Raw genomic sequence first — 23,351 nt, forward strand, 5'->3', positions numbered from 1 at the left:
GTTAATGAGCAAGACTTCTAATTTTTTATAATTATTTGTAATCCATGTTTAAAAAAATGAGGACTTTTATGGCCCAAACTTTGAAATGCTTCAGTATTATTTGTGTTGACACAAATTACCTATTGCAATATCCTAAAAGTGTTCAATCTTTGGTATGAATAGTTGGAAGAAAAAAGTAGGATTACTTGGATAAGAGTTAGCATGGTTAGCGGTCATTTATTGGTTGATAATGTTTTAGAGGTGTTGTCAGCTTATTGGTTAGACTCTGATTGAACTAGGATGTAGAGCCTATTGAATAACAATACATTAAATATGCAACTATTAAAAAATATAATGACATCCATTGTATATGTAAAACTATGTAAATCAAAACCATTAGGCTACATGTATGCAAAGTTTGTTCAATAATTTATATTATAAAACAAATTGAAATATTTCACTAAGCCTAAGAAAAATTCCTTTCTATGGGAAAAAATAGAAAAGTTAATTGTATCAATTTTCTTTATGAGTAAAAAAAACACTCTCCAAGTTGAATAATTCAATTTGGCCTTGCAATCAAGGTTGTGCATGCATTTATTTCAAGCAGGCCAAAATTGCATTGCTTCACTAAAATGCACGCCAAGCTTAATTTCTTGTCCAATATGATTGATTCAAATTGTATATTGTTTATTTACTAACTAAGTAAACACACTATGCATTTTGCTTGATACTTAGAATTATGGAGATGGAGTTGATAATTTCTTGAGGCTTAAAGCCTTATTTGTGTACTATTTTGTCAATCTTAGAACGATATTTTGTCTGGTGAGATAAGGATATGTGGATTATATTCCTGGGGATGTTGATATATACAATCTTATTATGTAGCTATTTTGTTTTGATGTTGTTAAATTTTTATCTCATATAAGCTTTACGCAATTTTCTTATTAATAGAAAAAACCATGTTGGAGAAGAACGGAGATACCTTTCCAGGCAACCCACATATCTGCCTGATTAATTGAGGCAGTTCCAATCCCCCAAGCATAAAACAATATTTTTTTAACATTTTGGTTAAAACTTACACCTCTAGCTCCAAAAACCCTCGGATTTCCTTTTGAGGCACCCTATGGTAAATTTTACCATATGATGCACTAAGCATATTGTAAATTTGTTCTACTATGGAAATAACGCATATTTTGTATTTCAAATAAAAATTTGGTACATTCCATGGTACTAATTTCTCAGTTCAGTAAGCTATCATCTTATAAAAGTCGAATACATTGTCCAAAAATAAAAGAGTAACTATATCTCAATGCGACCACAACGAGATAAAAACTCCATGAAGGAGACATAAATGTAAGTCCTAAAAAAACACTAGCAATTTATTCGAAAATGCATGTTAACGGAAAAAATAATGATATATAATGCACATTAATATAAAATAATGATGTGTGTGTGTGTGTTGAAATGTGTCTACATAGATACATCACCTAAAATTTACTATTTTGAAACTCGAGGATGTTTGGGAGGATTTCAGAAGCCCTCCTCTTGAGAAGAAGTGTGTCTCTTTCCTTCTATGGAGACTTGTGATTGTTCAGGCACTACAACAGACACATTCTTTGATCCTTGTTGAACATGTCGAATTTTCCTTTCAAAATTTTCTCTCAAATTGGATTTTTCTTGGCTTAGTTTGTTCAATAAATCTAGCTTCTTCTTATATTTCTATTTGTGCTTAGTTTCCTTCCTTTCAAGAGCTTCCTTTGTATATTTTAGTTGATATCTACAATTGGCCAATTCACTAGTGCGTTGTTGTACTTTATCCTCAAGCTTGTTTTCCCTCTATTGTTGTTGATTTGTTGATTTGTTGATTGTTGTTATTTTTCCCTCTCTACTTGCATTTGCAAATTAGAAACCTGGGATTTCAAATTATGTATCTCCATTTCACATCCCAAATTATGTGTTTTTTGACCACTCATGAGATCGTTGTGTAGCTCTGTAATTCTTTTTTCTCTCCGTTATTGCCTGCTTCAATGATTGAACAGTTGGTGATGAGACATACAGATCACCCATAGAATTCATGGTTGAGACAGTGGTCTCTAAAACCTTCACTTGTGCTTTTAGCTTGGATTTCTCCAATTCCTTTGAAGGCATTTGTTTTACTCCTGTAACGCGACTTGTACCTTTAACCTTACCCTTACCTTTATCCCCACTCTCAGTACCACCTTCTATACTATGCACATATTTTTCCTCTTCAAATTATTTAATCTTTTGTTCTACTTGAGAAATTTCAAGATATCTCTCTTTCAACTTATTAGATTTCCTATGCCAAGTTTTCTCCAACTTAGTCACTCTTTTCTTGTATTCTTCAACCTACAATTCATGCTTATTTTTGTCCTGATATTTATATCTATTTGCAATTTCAGCCTATAAATATTCAATAATTTTATCTTTTTCATTCAATATCCTAACTATTTTAGCCTCGGGAAGTATCTGAATTTTCTAATGGAGATATATTGAGAACCTCTGGTCTTCTTCTCATCTCCTCTTTAAGTTCACTAATTTTTTCATCATATGTAGCCTAAACATTTTTGAACTTTACTTATTGTTCATATATCTCCCTCATACCTTCTTGCTTATTTTGGATACCTAATTACGCAATTCATCAATAATTTTATCCTTGGTGTTTATTTATTTCATTGATTTTTTTGTTTTTTGCACAATTGTTGATTCCATCACTGTAATCTTCTTCATGCATTCAACAATATCTTTCTCCTTTAGTTCGTACTTTTCCTTCCAGTTGTATATAGAGGAAGAATCCTCCATTGCAACTTGTTTGTAATGGATCATTCCATCATAAACTGAGAAAACAAATCAGTTATTGAAAATGTATGTTGGACTGAGCACATTTAAACTTAGAGATGTAGATATTGAATCACCCATACAAGAGAAATTATACGAAGATTCCAACTATTTAGAAGGAATTTTGTCTCTTATTGAAAAATCATCATTGCATGTTTCCATATAATGGTCCATACCTTCCTTCTGCTCATATTCATCCATACACACATGCAAGTCTGCTAGAACACTAGCAGTGATATATTTAGCATGGAAAATTGTATTATCAAAATTTTCCACACCTTCAACCAAAGTTTGTTTAGGTTCTTCCTCAATGGTTTTCTTTTATTCCAATTTCCTAATGTAAGTTTTAAGAGCCCTTGTTTGAAACTAGGTTAATATAAATCAATAATTTTCTGTTTTGTTCCTGGGAAACTAAACTTAACCTTCTTAATTTTACTTTCTTGAAGGGCATAACGTAATTTTTTAGCCAACAGATGAGGGACATATGTAGTTGTACCTTCAACACAATGAATAACTAGCCTCATGCAGTCACCTGAAATATCAAGCTTGTGATGATTCATAATTGTCCTAACGTCAGATTGAATCAAGGATTTGTATAGTCCTTGGAGAACATATTGCATTTTTAATCCATTCCTTGGAACGAATATTTTTTTTCCCACATATTTTACTCGTCATTTCAATCTTTTTTTAGCTTTGGGGTTTTGTTGGAGTTAAATATTGCTCCCCCTCTGCGTGGAATTTCAATTGTTCTTGAAACCAGTTAAGGGTCCAGGATAATCCTTTTCCCAAATATTTCTAATTCCATGGCTTTATCATCATAATTTTCTATGGCCTCATATATCTCATCATTTTGGAAATCAAACTGTCCAAATATAAATTTATAAACCTCTGCTCTTCTCAGGATATCTAGCATACTTGGTGGACAATTGTTTGTATCTCTCCATGTATCGGCACACTCTTTGAATTTTTTGACTGTGAACTTCTCCTGGGAACCCCGTGTATCAAATATTTGTGGGGAAGAGGACGCCTCTGTTTCAATTGAGGCCATCATTGCCTGGGTTCAAGGCATGCTAGTTGAATGCACGTTGAAATCAAGATTGTAAACTAAATAAACTATGAGAAATGCATGTTGAATGCAAGAATGCACACTAAATAAACCGTGAGGAATGCACATCTAATGTAAGAATGCGCGTTGAATAAACCGTGAGGAATGCATGCGTAATTGAGTTTTTTTTTAACTTATTGCTTTATTTTTCTATAAACCTTTTTTATAAAGAAAAGAAAATTTTATTAAGTGAATACAATTGTTTATAAGGTGCTCTAACTTTTCTCCTTTACTCTTATTTTTTCCCTGACCTAACTAAAAATTCAAATTTAATATTTAGATATAAGATACATTTTATTAAAAACGATACTTTTAAAAATAGGACTACAAGATTTTGATGGTATTTAAGATGGCCATCATTTCTTTCTCAAGGGTATAATTGATGAATTTCTATCATGGAATTGGTTATTATTAAATAATAGTAAATTTCCTTTTTGCATTAAAATGGCACCCAAACCTTTTTATAGTAAATGTCCTAACTAGGTCACTGACCTAATCTTAAAACTAAAACCCTAAAAAATATGTACAATATAGAAAAACCCTAAAATAGACCCTGCAAACCCTAGGTGTTATCTCTTTATCTATCCCTTGGGAACATTTAAACCTTATCTATCCCTTGGGAACATTTAAACCTAATTACTACTAAAATAAGTTCATTTAGCCTTACTTATAGGGTTTTAACCAAGAAACTACAAGTTTCAACTATTAAAATTCAAGCTTTATTTTTCTTAGTCCATCACCTTATTCTTAGACAATCCTAGTGTACATTTATTTGAGGCACACATACCCTACCTTTTTCCTTTTGAAATCCATACAATTCGGAGTATTTTTTAACAAAAACATATATGTGAAAAATAAAAAATAAAAATATTTAATTGTGTTAATATTACCTATGAGTAGAAAAATACTCTCCAAGTTGAATTATTCAATTTGGTCTTGAAATGAAGGTTGGGTGTGCATTTTTGTGAAGTAGGCCAAAAATGCCTTGCTTCACTAAAATGCATGCCCGAGCTTCATTTATTGGTCAATCTGATTGATTCAAATTGTAGATTGTTTGTTTAATTATTTTAAACACTTTTACATTGCTATACATTTACTTTGAGCTTAAATATTCATACTTTCATATATCATGCAACATCCTAAGTTTCGTTTCAACTTGTATTAAGTGAAAGTTGTGTATAAGTGGGAAACATAGTTATGCAGGATATTTGTCAGAAATAATGCAAGGTTATATCCTAAGGTTAGGTATTGTCCAATCATGTCCCATTTCAAATTTCATTTACAAGAGTGTAATTGGTTTGGCTTGGGAATGCACATTTCTTCTGAATTGATCAATTGGCAGATATGATGAATTGCTAATTAGCATGGATTTTAGTGAGTAAGATTTCTTTTAGGATAATGAGTATCATATGTTGTAGAAAATGTTTGCATGTTTAGGATGGAATGATCCTTGTTTCACTGCTAGTTAATTACAACTCTTAGTGTGCATTTATTTTAGGCACACAAACCTTCACTTTAACCCTAGGAAATCGATCCAATTTGGAATATTCTTGCACAATAAAAATTTCTATGTGAAAAATTGTTTTTAATTATGAGTAAAAAAGTACTCTCCAATCTGAATCATTCAATTTGGCCTTATAATGAAGCTTGGATGTGCATTTTTGTGAAGTAGGCCAAAATTTCCTTGCTTTACTAAATTCATGTTAAGACTTCATTTATTGGAAAATCTGATTGTGTAAGGACCAGTTGTATACTCAAGTGTAAAGACCACATCCAGACTATATACATTTTTTTTTACCCATTTCACAGCAAAATACAACCAGAAGAGAAACACATTGGGAATTCATTTCAGGAAACATATCATAACATTTACATACATTTAACTAAGACCAAAATAGTATTGCAACACATATGTACCGTTCACCAGAAGACGAGACTCCATTTGCTTTGTTGTTGCTAGTATTCCCTTGTTGTTGGTCACCTTCGCAAATGAATGGCGATGTACTTGATCTGAATGCGATGACCCATCGGTTAACCTCCCAGCCTACTCCTTAGGTACTCTTCTTTCCCGCAGACCCCCGAGCTGTAATGGGGTTGTACAATGGAGAATTGCAATAGCTGGTAGAGGAGAGCACTCCTTGGCTCAAGAGTCCCCTCTCTAAAATCCTCTACCTCACCAAACTCACTATAGGATCGTAATCACTGCTTGACATCATCTCATCCATCCAACCATAGGGTTCCCAAAAAGTCCCTTCTCTCATGGCTTTCCCCTTCTTTTATAGGAGTCCTCATAGGTGACACTTGGCATGTCATGCATAGTTAGTTATTTTTTATAATTCAATAGCTTGATTATTCACCCACCCAAGTGTCACTCTCTCATCAAAGGTCTCCCAAAATTATTTACTTAAATTTTAATTTAAAATTAATATTTTCCTCACCTCAACAAGATTCCTATTTCTTCTCCTAGTTGCCTCTTTATCCCCCTTTTTATTCCTTAATTTGGGTTCATTACTAAAGTCAATTAATGAGTCAAGATTTGATCCCATATCTACCCCCCTAATTTAACTCAAGTTATCTCTTAGATGGATAGTCTTATGTTGGTTGTTGCCACATGGAGGTTCTCTACATTTCTCTAAATTTAATTTATTATTCTTATTTTAATTCACCTTCCTCTTCTCTTAATTAGGCTTAATTACTTTAAGATTAATCCTTATCCTTACAATTATGTTTCTCTTTCCCCTTTTACCTAATTAAACTACATAATCTACCTAATATTTTTCAACATGGGGAGGGTAGAGCTTTTAAGATAAAATATTTTATTTCTTCCTATGATCCTCTTAACCCAAGTTTTATTCTTGATTTAATTACCTCGGTTTCTAACATCATTTACCCTTGATGTAAATTTACCTAGTTTTTATTTCTTGATTATATTTATTAATTTATTTATTTTTAATGATTCCAAGGTGCCAAGTTTGGGTCGTGCCCTTCAAGAACTTCCCTTGAAGATCCAAGGGTGCCACGCCTAACAATTTATTTGTGATGCCAAGGGTGCAAAGTTGGTCGTGCCCTTCAAGAAATTCCCTTGAAATTCCAAGGGTGCCACGCCTAACATTTTATTTGTGATGCCAAGGGTTCCAAGTTGGTCGTGCCCTTCAAGAAATTCCCTTGAAGTTCCAAGGGTGTCACGCCACTTGCCCTTTAAGCATTCAGTGACTACGAGGGGAAAGTATAGGTGCAATGTCATAGACCGCTATCATCTCTTATGTTACCTGCTATAGTGAGACTAATGGTGTCGGGGATCAAGGAATCCACCTTGATGCGCGCCCCTCGGTAAAATCCTCATGAGCGACCCAACTTGGGGACCTGCCCTCATGGCATCGTGATCTTCAAGGCGACGGTGTTTCAACCCTTCTAGCCCAAGTCACGGCGGGAGTGCTAATGGGTGAGATCAGAGACATTGTCCCACTCCTCCCATGTAGTTCCATCCACTTGTACAACCCCATCACCCATATGTGAGTCATTCGCCCAAGAAACTAATCTGTGCCTACAACCATTAACATATCACCAGAATATAGATAAACATATATAGCAGGTTCCAAAATCGATTAGAATTTCAAAGATAAAATAATATAAATTTTCATCAAACCAGGTTTTGTCAACTCATCATGTGCGAGTGCCTCCAGTGGTTTCTTGCCATACTCAATAATAATCAGTAACCAGGTTTCTTAGTGTTAGTCATTGTCATAATAGCATTATTACCATCACCTGGTCATTCACATCATTGTTCATTGTGAACCAGAACTAATGTAAGTAGCTAACATAGGGGATACCTCCATCATGGCTAGCATCATCATAACCTTAATGGAACCATACATATAGATCAAAGCTATCATCATTATAACATCAATAGAAACATGTCTATCATTTACTACTATCACCATCATGATATCTATTGGGCAATTTAATTGCTTAAATTGCTTTCATTAAATTATCAACCAGGGAAACTCGTAAGCTTGTGATGGTGCCAGCAAAATATATGCAGGAGTAGGCAACTAACTCTATGTCTAACTAAATTATTTACGATTCAATATAATTTGCAAGGGAAGAGGCTCCTAATTAAGGAGGTCCTGGTTGTCCTTCCCTACAGTATCATAGAGAAATCATTGATTACATAAAATGAGAAACTTGAAATAAAGACAAGAGAATGAATTTTAATTATTGTTCAGATTCAAATAGAGAGAAAGACTAACTTAGTCCCTTGATTGTCCCCTCATATACTAATCCAAACTAAACTAAGATTCATTCATAAGCATAAGAAATGAAATACTTGAAACATAAAAGCAAAAGAATGAATTTCAATTATCATGCAAATCAAATGGAGAGAGAGCCTAACTTAGACCCTTGGTTATCCCTTCATATGATACTTGAAACATAAAAGCAAAAGAATGAATTTCAATTATCATGCAAATCAAATGGAGAGAGAGCCTAACTTAGACCCTAGGTTATCCCCTCATATGCTGATAAGATTTAAAACTCATTCATCAATCACAAACAAATCCTCAAACATCTAAGCAATTAAATGAAATAAGATCTATTATGAAATAAAATGTTCCTTTGATCCTTTTAGAGTGAGCTCAATTCTCTTAAGAACAAAGAGACAAATTATTCCATTTACTACACTAAGACAACTTATATCTAAAACTATATAATGGACATTTATGTAAAATGAAGCTTTATTCTATTCCATCATAAGTTGAATACATGCTCCAAGAGTCCTCTCCTTGGAATGGAGGAGGTACTCCTATTTATACAATGGGATGAAATAACAAACTCATAATGATGATCCACTAATCTCTCTTTAGTTCCATACATTTCTCAACCATCTAGACACATAACCCCCTTTTGTCCTTGATCTTCTCCATGAGATCGTGATCTTCTCCATGAGGTTTATCTTCTCAAATTCGAATTTGATCCTTCAAGGCCACATAAAGGTGTCTTGGAAGCTTCCTTGGAACATACACATGTCACAAAAACAACCCACTTTCCATATATAAAGTAAAATATATTATTTTCTAATATTTAATCAAGAATTTCTCTTAAAAATGCCTAAAAATAAACAATATTTGGAAAATATAAATGAGACCCATTAATGGTGAATAGTAGGGAAAATGGAGTGACAAGGTGGTGAATAGTGAATGATATAACGGAAGCATAGGTGAAAAATGTATGGTAATGAGTGATATTTGTATGACATTTTTGGAGCCCAACAATATCAATAGAGAGTACGCATAACTATTAATTATATCGTAATCATAATATTAATAGAGAACATACATAACCATCACATTCACTAATAATAGAGTCACGTTTCTAGATCCTCAACCTGAGTTCTTCATAGACTAAAGTATGTAAGATAATTTCATATTAGGGTCAGGGAACTAGAGTGGGCACTACATACACCCCCTCTTAACAATGGACTTTGTCCTAAAGTCCTTAGAACACAAAGGAGAAACGACGACACATAATCTTAGGAACCCTTCCTAAAACTCTTGCCAACCTTCTGGTGGGCAAGTTATAATTTTCCCAAGGTATCTATACCACAAATTCCGTTATAACTAAAGGACTATATCTGGGGAACATTGCAGCCCAATTTTTTTTATTTTTTATTTTTTTGGACTAAGCAACAACAAAACAAGTGCAGGATAATCATAATCAATATTCATCTCATGGTACAATTAATATATGATGCTTTCAACCAAGTAAAGTCGTCTACATACTGTACTCCTGTAGCCTCCAATTATAGTTGTTCATTTCCAACTATGTCTACATGACCCTATAAGTGCCAATATCGGGGACAATATGTAACACAAAGTGATTTGTATAATCATCATTGCATATGGCAGAGTTCATTGTCATAGATGTTGCAATAATATTGTCGTAGAAGAAAAGATCGTATAAATTATTCCAAAAGTTGTCCATACGTTTGATATTTTCAAAAGTCTTAAATTTTAAGTTATCCCTTTTGATAATTCTGCAATATTTCCCTAATATCTCAATAAGTGTCATTTTGGACCCTTGTCATTATATTTGTAGCACCGTATTTAGGCCATAGGCGGAAAATGTCAAAAGAGGTGGACAAGTAAGAATAAGAAATTCAATTGGCGAACTTAAGCTTACGAGCTATCAAAAAGATGAAGGACTTTGATGTCAAAAGTGCTAAAAATTAAAACATTCTTATTAGCAGTTGTAAATAAGTAAATGATTAGATAAATTACAAAGTAAGTGATTGTGCGTCAAGATGTAGTGTTCAATGAATAGTTCCTAGGAGTTCATCCAACCAAGAAACTCTTTGAAACATCACCACATTACTTAATTATAGATAATATCCTAGTAAGCAATGATGTTAGAGTCTCAACTAGTTAGAGATGATGTGGCACATGACCTAACAATGGAAGAATCTTGATAATATATCAAGCATTGAATTGGGCATAAAGAAGAATACTCTAAATAAGGAAATTATGCTAATCAATCAAAAACATACTTCTCAATCCAAGGAATCAAAACTATCGAGAGGAATCAAATTGGTTATAACACCTACCACACCTCGCCTATCAAGAAAGAGATAGTGACATCCCTGCTATCACTCAAGTTCATCTCCAAAGAAAAATCCCAACCTTTTTCAAAGAAAACCCAAGGATACTGTTAAGTGATCACAACTTGTGACCAGTGACCACTCCACTTCACCTTCTCATGCATAAATAATTAAATAAATTATCAAATTATCATAGCAACCTATTGAAAATATGATATCCAAATTATAATATATATTTATATCAATAATAATATTTATGAAAACTATAATTTAATTCAAATTATTATTAAAATTTTAAAACAAGTTAATTTAATAATATATTAAAACACACTACTAACTTTTCACATACCCATAAAATAAAATAAAAACAACATCCTTTTGCAATCAATATTTAATTATTTTATTTTCTTTAATACATACGAGTATATAAAAATTATATACAATTGATGTAAATATTAAATTTAACCAAGATATTACTACATAAAACATAATTTCCATATGTCAATTTTTTTTATGTGGCACTTTCAGCTCGTTATTAGTTTTTTAAAAGAATGGCTTGATTATTGTTAGAGCATTAACATGCTTCACATCCAACCACTCATAAAGCCTAAACCAAGAAAATTAGCGTATGACGAAGTCAAGATTAAGTTTTTGGTATTATATGACGAAAAAAAAAGACAACTTATTGAAATGAGGTGGAACTAGTTTCATCAGTTAAACTTATTCTTATGTTTTATTTTATTATCATTTTCTGGTGATTGTTAATCATTAGATTATTATATATATATATATATATATTGAGCACATTTAAACATCCTTAGCTGTCATAAAACATGTGCATTAACCAGTTCATTTTAAGGATGAGGGCTTCTTAGTTGTATATTTCAATACCACCCAAAACAGAGTCTCTGATTCTGTAGCTTTAGCAGTTCAATATGTGTATTAGAAATTGTAAAATAAATTCCATAATCCATTAATTCATAAATAAAGCTTCTTTCTTAATTGGTTAAATTCATTGAAAGGATCCCATTGGTACTTGCCAGTGATATTTAGTGTCTTCATAGAATTGGTCCAAATTTTAGTGACTTTTAATAAATGATTTTGTAAAAATCAAATACTTTTATAGAATTAAATTTGTAATGTTTATCTAGAAAGATTCTCACTCTTGGAATAGTTTTCAAATTATAGTAGTGTTGATCATGAGCCATTTTGGCATATCTTAATTAATGTCAAGAAAGTTGATGTAATTATGGACAACCAAGGTTTGTGGATGACTTTGTGCTCTTCACATAGAAACCATAATATATATATATAATTCTTTTAATTAACAAATAATGTTGTCTTACAATGAGATTTGACTGTACCAATCTTATCTTTGCGACCAATATTTAATTGGTGTAGATAATGGTGAACCAGATCTAGAATCACTCCTCATTATCAAGGTCGAGATCCAATGCTCACGTTGTAAATGGTGCAATCTATGTTATAAATGACATTGTTTACAATATTTAAACTCTATACCAAAATCAACTATCATAGATTTTCTTATAATATTGTTTACAATATTTAAACTTTACGCCAAAATCAACTATCATATATTTTTATTTTATTTTTGGCTATATATATATCTATATTATACCAAGGTAATCTCAGGTTTAATTCAAATAAATCAAAACTATTAATTTAACCATTCAAAATAATTGATTTTTCTTTGGACATAAAATTACACCAACAATCTAATGTATGGATTTTTTTATTTTTTTTTACTTTAATCGTAAGATTACCCAAACCCAACCAATGTAATGTATTCAAACCAAAGTGAAAATCAATACCTTTGATCTCTTTAAACTAAAACTGCGCTTGTAAAATATGAATAAACTTATGTTGAAAATGATCAAAGCTTTATACATTTAACAAAATCAAAGTTGAACGAAGGCCTTTTTAATTTTGGCTAACTTTAATTCTAAAATACAATGACAAAGATAAGGAGAGTTGCCGTGAATTTTTTTTTTACCGAAAATGGTTGGACATCATTTCAGTTTTGTTTTTATTATATATATATATATATATACTCTGCTGATACTCTATGGCTTTCGAGCTTGTAGCCGCTCACTTTCAAATTAAACTTCAAGGATGTAATATTCAATCTATTTTGAAATAAATTAAATAGTTGAATGCAATGGCTTCAAACACAGTTTTCAGGTTGAAATTTTATCTCAAGAAGAGTCTGAAAGAGTGCAGAGCGAAACCGTTTCCTTACTCTTCAAAGAAGTCATCGGTATTAAGAAAATACTGAAGAGTAAAACAGAGTTGGAGTTTAAACGCCTAGTGGATTCTTATCTTATTTCATAAAAATAATGTTAATATCAGCGAACCTTCCTATATGTCCCTCATCAAATATGATACGAGACTACCGTTTTTTCCTGGGAATATTGACTGGTTGTTATTCAAGTGTCAATTAATAAATTTGATCAGAAAGAAATCAATGTACACGGATTGAAAGTCACCATCTGCATCACTTGCAGTGCATTCTAAAAGACAACAAAAATCTCTTTACGGGTCAAAGCTAAGTTGACTAATATCGCATCTCAGTGCATGCATGGTAGTGTTGTTTTGGCCTTAGCATAATATATATAACTATTCGCAGGATCCGTGGAAAACAATGTAACACTCGGTGATTATTGCCACCTCGCTGTAATATTATCACACCCTTCTCCCCTTTTGTTTGGCTTATGGCACACAATTGTTTGTTACGCTCTGTAATACACATTGCCTTAAATAATTCTTTGTCTATAGAGATTAACTCCTACCATGAATCATTCTTCACATCAAACACCACTACCGTTGTTTCTTGTACCATTGTTGGATCCACTGCCAACACACAAAACGTTCATTCACAATTATAGGGTAGTTTCTATACTTCTTATGACAGAATCTCTTCCAGTTTGGACCTCTTTCCATTATTTTCCACATATTCTCTTTAAAGTTGTAAACATATGTAGATGACGATGAAGAAAACAGTACGAGCTTGCAAACGCTATGTTTCTGATCGAAGGCTATTCCTCGCAACCAGGTGTGGGATTTAGAATAGCGCATATTCAATGAACAATGTTCCCCTGGAAAAAGAGGGTTCACCACCCACCACAAATCAGAACTTGCCTCAAACACAAAAAACCCATCACCTGAAGTGAACAGATGGGGCATCTCTGATCTTGGCACATTAGATAATCTCTGTAGCAACCTGGGTCCAGTCACGGACCTCGACATGGCATCCTCATGTTGTACACATAAAACAATATCGTGACTGAAAAAGAGGCCACTGCCCCCGCGTCTCGCCCAGCTCAAGGAACGAACAAGGTAGTTAGGGTGAGCGGCGCGGTCATACTCAATAGCAATGGAGGGATTTGAGAATAAGGAATAAAATTACTTGCATGTCAATTGCAATCTGCATATATTCTCTGCAGAAAGCCTCGTTACAATTTGAACCTGCAATTCATGAGGCAGCTTATCCCACAACTTCTCCATGCGCCTCATTTCATATCAGAGAAATTTCTAAACAAAGTCATCGCAGTCGTTGTCCATCACAATGATAATATCACTTAACAAGATCAATTGCAACAAATGTCAATGTAAGTTGGAGTTTATCAAGTAAATCAGTTTCCACCCTGCCAAGAGTAATTTCCAAACGAAAAATGTCAACTACCACGATTTGATCGAGCCACGTGTAATTTCTGAGATGAAGTCTGTTAATTACTCTGAGTTCGACTGCGCCAAAATTTACAGAAAAATAAGAGTTCAGAGATAGATATTGAGAGTTTCCAACAATTAAAGATACCATCTGTTAATAAAATGATTCCACTTGGAAAAATGATACACAAGTACATCTGTGAATGAGTTCAAAAGGATTAAATGGTCATAATCAAACTTGAGTTTAACATAAATGTTTTGAAAATCTCCAAATCGCACTCTATCTTGCTAGCTACGACCACATCCCAACAGCTCCATTGCTTGGGTCTGACAACTTGTAAGCTAATGATCATATTCCGTGGGCAGTACGCAGCAGATCCCTCAGGACCATGAAAATAGAAGAATTTGGACAGTCTTCAGATTATCAGAAGAATAAGAAGGGATCGAGAAGCAGATTCAAGAAGAACAGAAGGAAGAAAATCTTAAATGGGTCTCGGAAGCTCACCTTTTTAGTCGAAGGCTGGGGAAGTGCATCGGGCATTCCCATTGGAATTTTTATTTTTTTTTTAGGTTACTAAACATAATCTTTTTAGACGCTTCCACCCAATAGCTACCTGGTCTTTACCCATTTAAAACAACCAGCTACAGGTGAATATTTCTTGGGATTTTTTTTTTTTTTCAACCTATATGTTTAAGTTCGTTGCTTAAGTCATTCAAACCATGATCCTTGGGTACTTTTGCCAAAATCTTTATTGTTTTCGAATTTTGTTCAGGGTTTTCTCTTTTCATGGCAAAGAATTCGATGTCTAAAATTTAGTGTGAAATGCCTATTCTTTCTGTAACTCGGTAGTGATTTCGACGTTTAACCGTGGGCTTTTAGATCGGGCGAAAAGGTCAATTTTCAATGGGGTCGTGAAATGATTTATACGAGCGGGGGTTTATTTCTGGGGACATTGGAAACCCTGATTTTCATCCAAGGAGTTGCACTCTGCAGAGATTATTGCTACTATTATTGCGTTCAGCCATGCAGTCCTCTGTTGTTCAAATCAAGATTGCTCCAATCCATCGGCCGAGGTGAAAAGAACAAAGTTTACTGCTCTCGAACACAACAGATTGTAGGCATTTGTTATATTAATTAATCTGTTATGCTCGAAAAAGAGCCAATTCTAATATCTCAAACATTAAGGAGGGTTTGATACAAGAGAATTCTCTAGGAATGTTTAATAAAATTATTGGCAAGCGGTCTAGTCGTAAGAATTCGAAGCCTGAGAGCAATGAAAGTCTGGGGTCGACGACAAATCCCGCGAATGCATCCAGGGGCAAAGCGGTTGTATCAGCAGGGAATTCAACAAATTCTAGGAATTCTGGGTCGGAAGAAGGACATTCAGGATCTAAAATAGCCATAAACCATGTTCTTAGGAACAGTCTTTCCTTGGCGGCACTGCATCATCAGGTTGCAACTCAAATGCTGCTTGGGAAGGAAAAGTCTCCAGGAAGCACAACTATTACCACCGCTAATGGAGGTTTTTCCCTATGGAAAATCTGCCAGCGTTCAGAGAAATTGTTTCTTTTGAAAGACTGAACCTATTTTCAAAGAAGTTGAGTCTTTGTTGTCACATGTTTTATTTCTTGGATCCTGTAAAGAATGTAAGAGAGAAAGAAATAAAACGGAAAACTCCGCTGGAACTCGTCGATTTTATTCAGACCGATTCGAATAAGATTAATGAATCTCTACAGGAAGAGTTGGCAAATATGTTCTCGGAAAACCTTTTCGGCTGCTTTCCTCCTCCTGTTTATGGAAATACAAGATCTGAGATCTTCATACAAACTAGTCATGCATGCATGGGCCGATAGGTCTCAAGGGTTGAACTTGGCGCCGATACCAAGTGTAAGGACCAGTTGTATACTCAAGTGTAAAGACCACATCCAGACTATATACATTTTTTTTTTACCCATTTCACAGCAAAATACAACCAAAAGAGAAACACATTGGTAATTCATTTCAAGAAACATATCATAACATTTACATACATTTAACTAAGACCAAAATAGTATTGCAACACATATGTACTGTTCACCAGAAGACGAGACTCCATTTGCTTTGCTGTTGCTAGTATTCCCTTGTTGTTGGTCACCTTCGCGAATGAATGGCGATGTACTTGATCCGAATGCGATGACCCACCGGTTAACCTCCCAACCTACTCCTTAGGTACTCTTCTTCCTTGTGGACCCCGAGCTGCAAGGGGGTTGTACAATGGAGAATTGCAATAGCTGGTAGAGGAGAGCACTCCTTGGCTCAAGAGTCCCCTCTCTAAAATCCTCTACCTCACCAAACTCACTATAGGATCGTAATCACTGCTTGACATCAAGCTAATTCACTACCCCGACTGTTTCACTTCAAATAATCACAAGCATTGCTTCTACATCTATAACCAGGATATGTAAGGAATTTGGTGTGATCTACATGGTTAATCAATACTTCCTAAAGGGCTCACTATAGGATCGTAATCACTGCTTGACAACAATAATAACAATATGGGGGTAATGGGAGCACAACACTATAAATAAGGGGTATAACTACAATAGTAATGGGGTAATCACTAGTATTAGAGGGACCCAACATGCCCCTCTCCTTCAAAAAAGTGTTGTCCTCAACGCTTGAGTAGTTTAGGATACTTCTGCATAAAATTCTCATCCTCCCATGTGGAATCTTTAGCGGATAAGTTCTTCCACTTGATAAGGTACTCTGAAATTAATCGATTTCGTAGTTGTCGAGTTCTTGTTTCTATAATTGCTTCCGGTTCCAATATAATTTTTCCTTCCTCGTCAAGTTCTGGCAATATTGTTTGAACTGGGAGCTTGTCGCCTATAACCTTCTTTAAGCATGAAACATGGAAAACGGGGTGCAATGGAGAAGCTGCAGGAAGCTCCAATTTGTATGCCATAGTACCAATCTTTTGCAACACCTTGTATGGACCATAATACTTTGGTGATAATTTATTATCCTTCTTAGCTTGCTTGAGGGATATTTGCTTATATGGTTGTAGCCGTAGGAATACCCAATCACCTACATCAAAACTTCTTTCACTGCGATGTTGATCTGTCTGTTGTTTCATTCTATTCTGTGCCAACACGAGGTTATCCTTTAAGAGTTGGAGGACTTGTTGTTGATGTTCGATGTGATGTTCCACTGCCTGAACCTTAGAATTTTCTCTTAAATATGATGTGATGGATGGTGGTTGATACCCATAAAGTGCCATAAATGGGGTCATTTTTGTTGTTGTATGAAAGGAAGTGTTATACCATCATTCAGCCAGAGGCAACCATTTGACCCATTGTGTCTGTTTATCAGATACAAAGCAACGAAGATATCCTTCCAAACATTTGTTTACTATCTCAGTTTGCCCATCAGATTGAGGATGATAAGATGAGCTATGAGCTAACTGAGTACCAAGACAAGAAAATAATTGTGTCCAAAAATTTCCAGTGAAAATGGGATCTCTGTCACTTACAATAATCTTTGGGTTTCCATGTAGCTTTTGAATTATTTCCATAAATGCACTAGAAACTGTACTGGCTTTAAATGGATGTGATAATGCACAAAAGTGTGCATACTTGGTAAGTCTGTCAACTACCACCATGATGACACTCTTTCCCTCAGACTTGGGTAAACCTGTGATAAAATCCATTGGTACCTCCTCCCAACGTTGGCTTGGAATGGATAAAGGTTGTAATAGACCCGGTGTCTTAGTTGTTTCAACTTTATTTTGTTGGCAAACCAAACATTCTGCCACAAACTTTTGAATATCTGATTTATGGCCATGCCAAAAAAATTCCTTCTTAACCCTGTGGTAAGTTTTTAAAAATCCTGAGTGCCCTCCTAAGGGAGAAGTGTGCAATTCCATAAGAATCTTTTGTTTTAGCTGGGAATTCTTACAGAGGTATAAGCGATCTTTGTACCATAACGAATCATTTTTCCAGCTAAATGTATCAGACGTACTAGAATCTTCTTGTAGCTTTCGAATAAGTGCCCACACTTCTTCGTCATTCTTCCATTCCTCCCTTGCTTCATTTATCCAATCTGGTTGGATGATAGAAATAGCGCACAACAATGCTTCCACATCCTCATCCTTCCTTGAGAGTGCATCTGCCACCACATTTTGCTTCCCTTTTTTGTAGATGATTTCAAAGTCATAACCCAACATCTTTGTGACCCACTTTTGTTGCTCTTCAGAGGATAATCTTTGTTCTAAAAAGTATTTAAGGCTATCATGATCTGTTTTTACCTTGAAGTGTCTTCCCATTAGGTAGGGTCGCCATTTCTTAAGTGCATGGAGTATTGCCAACATTTCCTTCTCATAAATAGCTTTTCTTAGAAACTTTCCCTTGATTGGACGACTTTCAAAAGCAATGGGTCTTTCATCTTGCATTAGAACAGCACCAATTCCATTTCCTGAAGCATCACATTCCACAATAAAGGTTTTTGTGAAGTCCGGTGTAGCTAAGACCGGTGCTTGGCACATTGCCTCTTTAAGATGTTCAAAGGCCTTTGTTGCTTCCGGAGTCCATGAAAATGCATCTTTCTTCAATAATGTCGTTAGAGGTGCTGCTATTCTCCCATAATTCTTAACAAACTTGTGATAATACCCTGTCAACCCAAGAAATCCGCGCAAATGCTTTATGGATGTGGGGATTTTCCATTCCTTAATGGCTTTAATTTTGCTAGGGTCTACCTTAACTCCTTCATGAGATACAATATGACCCAAATATTCCACCTCCTGGACTCCAAAGAAACATTTGGATCTTTTGGCATATAATTGTTTATCTTCCAATAGTTGTAGCACCCTGTCAACATGTTCAACATGATCCTTCCAAGACTTGCTGTAGATAAGTATATCATCAAAAAATACTAACACAAATTTTCTAAGGAATGGTTTGAAAATTGAATTCATCAAACCTTGAAATGTTGAAGGTGCATTGGTAAGGCCAAAAGGCATGACCAAAAATTCATAATGACCCTCATGAGTTCTAAATGTCGTTTTCGGAATGTCTTCAATCTTCATTCTGATTTGATGATATCCTGAACGAAGATCCAACTTGGTGAAGTAAATTGATCCATGCAATTCATCCAGTAATTCATCAATGACAGGAATGGGGAACTTATCTTTAATAGTGAGCTTGTTGAGCTCCCTATAATCCGGACACATGCGCCATGATCCATCCTTCTTGTGCACCAATACTACTGGAGCTGAGAAAGAACTTTGACTCGGTTGAATTATACCAGCCTCTAGCATTTCTGCAACCATACGTTCAATTTCACTTTTTTGGACATAGGGATATCTGTACGGCCTGATGTTTGGAGGAACACTTCCTGGAATCAGATGAATAGCATGATCATGATCACGCATAGGTGGGAGACCTTTGGGAGTCTCAAATACCTTGGAATGATTGTCCAGGACTTTTTGGAGATCTGGAGAAATAGATGATTCTAATGTGGAAACATCTAGCGAACATAATTGTGCAATTACACCCCTTTGCTCCTTTTTTAGAAGCTTTGTCATACCATTAGAGCTGATTATCTTTCCTGGTTTCCCTGCAATACCCCTTAATTCAACTTCCATTCCTTCCACAGAAAATTTGATGAAAAGTTCTTGAAAATTAAAAGCTATTGTACCCAAGGATTGTAGCCATTGGACTCCTAGTACAACATCATCACCTCCCATTGGAATGGAAAGCATTGGGCTAGTCAATACATATTCTCCCATGGATAGCTTGATATTATGGCACTTTCCAGAGCAATTTATTGTTCCTCCATTTGCAATCATCACTTGACACTCTGGTGCTGGATATAGGAAGCAATTCAATTCTTTTGCTACCCTACAATGAATAAAATTGTGGGTGCTCCCTGAATCAATCAACACTATCACCTTTTTCTTCTTGATTTGTCCTTCTATCTTGATGGTTTGAGGAGTGGTAATTCCCGCCAATGCATTATAAGATATGGTTGGATTTATTTGTTCTTCATCTAGGCTTTGTTCCTGGAGTATATCTTCTTCTTTTGACCTTTCTTGCTCCTTTTCTTCTTCCTCTTCACAATCTATGTAGAATAATTTCTTCTCAGCACACTTATGACCTTTAGTGTATTTGCTATCACAACTATAACAAAGCCCTTTCGCTCTTTTTTTTCCCAATTGTTGTGGTGTCAACCTTATAGGTTGTGGAAGACTAGGGGCAACTGCACTTCCATCTTTATAGTTGTGAGTGGTATCCTTCCTAGTTGCCATAATTTTGCTTTCCATTTTTCTTGCTAACCTGAATGCCTTCTCTAATGAATCAGGTTCCCAAAGTCGAACATCATGTTGGATATTATCCTTTAAAGACCCTATGAACACATCAATCCTATGCTGTTCTGGAATATGTTTTACCCTTATGTTCAATTTTTGGAACTCCTCAACGTGCTCCATTATTGAACCCTTTTGTTTGAGACTTATCAATTGGCTAAAAAAAGTGTTGCTTTTTGTATCATCATAATGTACTATCAATTCTTCCGTAAAAATTGCCCACGTGATAAATTGTTTACGAGAGCAAAGCCATTGATACCATACAAATTGATTTGGTTCCAAATATAAAGTTGCCATACGTACCTTTTGTGTGTTTTGCACATTATTGAGATCGAAGAACTGCTCCATCTGTAATATCCATGTGGTTGGATCCTTGCCATCAAACTTCCTCATATCGATTTTTGGAATATGGTGGGTCTTCGATCCAACATTAGAATCTATGGAATCATGATTAACATTACTTTTGTTCACATCATGAGTTTCCTTTACAACCTTTTCACCATTAGTAAGTATCTCTTGTAGAAAATTTGTCAAATCTGTCTTCAAATCTGCCATGTCTGTCTTCAAATCTGTCTTCAAATTTGCCATGTCTTTCTTCAAATCTATCTTCAAATCGTCCATCTTAGCTTCCATGCCCTTTATCTTAGATTCCACGCCATTTATCTTAGCATCTGTTAGCTTTTGTGAGCGTGACATTTGTTGCACTTGTTCTTGTAATTTTGATATATCATGTAGCATTTCTTCCTCTTCTTCATGAGTCATGCTAGAGCTTTCAGGTTCCTTACTAGGTGTTTGCATTTTCTTTCCTCGGGGCATCAGTTACCGATAATAATGCTTTACTAGGCCCTTTGAATTCCTTCAAACCAAGCTTATGCAAAAATAAAAATTAAAACTACACACCTTTTTTTACTTGGTAGAAGCCTGATATTGAATCTGATGTATCTCTGTAATTTTGAATCATCTAGTTCTAAAATTGTGACCTGTAGTAGCTTTCTGTGTCCTCTTTCCAATGCCACTAGTCTGAACCAAATTGGATTCTCCAAGAAAGAGTTATGCACAATCTCCCGCAGTGACCTGATTATAGACTAGTTCAGTAGAGCGAACTTGTATGAAGTGCCACGTGTCACTGTTTCAACCTTTGACTATGAAAAATATATAAAAGAAAACTACAGTCCGTCCTCTTTCTGTACCTTCTTACGAAATTTCAATCCGATGCTCAGAAAGAAAGTTATGACGATTTTCCCCAGGTCACCTGTTTTGAGTGTAATTCAAGAGTCTGCAAAAAGACCAACTTCCTGAGATCATATCTCCACAAATATCGCGCAAAAAGCTCTGAAATTCGGACCCAAGGTTCAGCGCGATTTCTTCTCAAATGGGTTTTTTTTTGCGACTTCTGAAACGTCACAGAAAAAAAGTTATAGCGAAAATGCCACGATGACCTGTTTGGAGCAGCGAAACCCTAGAATCCAAAGCTCTGATACCAAATGTTATGAAACCAGCTCACAAAAGATAGAAAAGAGAGATCTACGCCTTAGAATTCAGCCTCTTCGAGGGGGAAACCTCCTTTAAATTACATAAATGAACAATTCTTGGATGATACAAATGACAAAACCTCCTTTCTATATATAGGAGTCTATGGAGTCACAATATAATCCAGCCGACCTAACAATAATAATATAAAGCCACAAAAATAACAATAGAGGGATTCTATGGGCACATTAATAACAATATGGGGGTAATGGGAGCACAACACTATAAATAAGGGGTATAACTACAATAGTAATGGGGTAATCACTAGTATTATAGGGACCCAACAAGGTTGCATTTGTAGGGGTAAGTTGATCAATATTGTACATATCAATTTCTTGTTCCCAACTAGAAGAGTCCTCTTCTAGTGAGTTGATTTCTTCTACTACGAGATAACAGAGACCATGGCCTTTAATTGTGTGAATTGGCTTGAATTCCAAATCATATTCCTGAAGACTCATCATCCATTTTGCTCTTCGTTCTCCCAACTCTTGTTGGAAGAAGAGTGATCTGACCATTGGGTGTGTAACAAAGATGGTAACATGACTTTGTAAGAGGTAAGGCCTAAAATGCTTCACCACATTGTAAACTACGTAGGCTTGTTTATCTATGGTGGGATAGTTTAATTATTATCCCTGCAGGCCAACACTCATAAACGAGATCAATTGTTCCTTATCTTGACTATCTTTCTGAGTTAGAACAACTGCAATCAAAGTAAAAGAAGCAAAGGTATATAAAAATAAATCTTTGTTAAAGTCTAGACGATATAATGCTAGGGCCTTGGCTATCGCTTGTTTGTTTTGGGAAAAAGAATCATTTTCCCTCCGATCCCATTGATATGTCGTGTCCTTTTTCATATCTTGCAAAGGTTTAACAATTTGCACATAATCATATATAAAATTCCAGAGAAAACGTATCTTCACCAAGAAGGACTGCATGGCTTTCTTATTCATAGGATAGAGAATTTGAGAAATAGTTTTGGCCCATTCTTGGTCCACTTTAATTCCACTATTTTCATTGATGTGTCCCAAAAGGTTTCCCCCAAACACTCTAAAGATGCTTTTCACAAGATTTGATCATATGCCATATTTTTGACGCCACTCGAAGATTTTCTTTATATGTCATACATGATTTGATCTCTTCTTGGAAAAAACTTTAATATAATCCAAGTATATGACCATACTCTGGTTGATTAATCCTTGGAACACGATGTACATAGCCTGTTGAAAAGTAGCACCAACATTTATGAGTCCAAACGACATTC

The sequence above is a fragment of the Pinus tabuliformis genome, chromosome 5_1 (assembly GCF_031772625.1).
Source record: "Pinus tabuliformis cultivar Carrire ecotype Pingquan chromosome 5_1, CPIR1, whole genome shotgun sequence".
Lineage (NCBI taxonomy): Eukaryota > Viridiplantae > Streptophyta > Pinopsida > Pinales > Pinaceae > Pinus > Pinus tabuliformis.